The sequence below is a fragment of the Terrapene carolina genome, unplaced genomic scaffold (genome assembly GCF_002925995.2).
Source record: "Terrapene carolina triunguis isolate 2854851 unplaced genomic scaffold, T_m_triunguis-2.0 Scaffold67, whole genome shotgun sequence".
NCBI classification, from domain to species: domain Eukaryota; kingdom Metazoa; phylum Chordata; order Testudines; family Emydidae; genus Terrapene; species Terrapene triunguis.
The window spans coordinates 797,052-798,234 of record NW_020664418.1 but is presented as its reverse complement, the minus strand read 5'-3'; positions in this window follow the sequence as shown (position 1 = coordinate 798,234).

Below are 1,183 nucleotides of genomic sequence, written 5' to 3'. Positions count from 1 at the left end.
CTCCCCACCCCCCCGGCCTGGGGAGCCATGCGGCAGCTCCCCACCCAGCTCACTTCTGCTCCGCCTCCTCTCTGAGCACGCCACCCCCGCTCTAATTCTCCTCCCCTCCCAGGCTTGCAGCGCCAAACAGCTGATTGGTGCTGCAAGCCTGGGAGGCGGGAGAAGTGGAACGGCGACCGCGTGCTCGGGGAGGGTGCGTAAGAACGCTGTAAAAAAAATTGTGGGCACCGCTTTTTGGCGCCCCCAAATCTTGGCGCCCTAGGCAACCGCCTAGTTTGCCTAAATGGTAGCACCGGCCCTGCCAAAATGAGAGCAGCCCTCACTGTTGAGAAGCGAGTGGCCATAGCACTGTGGAAGCTTGCAACGCCCGACAGCTACCGGTCTGTCGGGAATCAGTTTGGAGTGGGCAAATCTACTGTAGGGGCTGCTGTGCTGCAAGTAGCCAACACAATCATCGACCAGCTGCTATCAAGGGTAGTGACTTTGGGAAATGTGCAGACCACTATGGATGACTTCAATGCACTGGGGTTCCCTATCTGCGGCGGGGCGATAGACGGAATGCATATCCCAATATTGGCCCCAGCACACCGTGGCGACCAGTACATAAACCACAAGGGGTACTTTTCCATGGTGCTGCAAGCACTGGTGGATCAGAAGGGACGTTTCACCGACATCAACGTAGGATGGCCGGGAAAGGTGCATGACGCTCGCATCTTCAGGAACTCTGGTCTGTTTGAACAGCTGTAGGAAGGGACTTACTTCCCAGACCAGAAAATTACTGTTGGGGATGTTGAAATGCCTATAGTTATCCTCGGGGACCCAGCCTACCCCTTAATGCCATGGCTCATGAAGCCGTACACAGGCACCCTCAGGCTTCACAAAGCCCTGGCTGGGATGATTTAGTTGGGAATTGGTCCTGTTTTGAGCAGGGGGTTGGACTAGATGACCTCCTGAGGTCCCTTCCAACCCTGCTATTTTATGGGTATGTCTACACTACGAAATTAGATCGAATTAATAGAAGCCGGTTTTATAGAAATCGGTTGTATACAGCCGATTTTGTGTGTCCCCACATAAAATGCTCTAAGTGCTCTAGTCGGCGGACCGCGTCCACAGTACCGAGGCTAGCGTCGACTTCTGGAGCATTGCACTATGGGTAGCTATCCCACAGTTCCCGCAGTCTCCG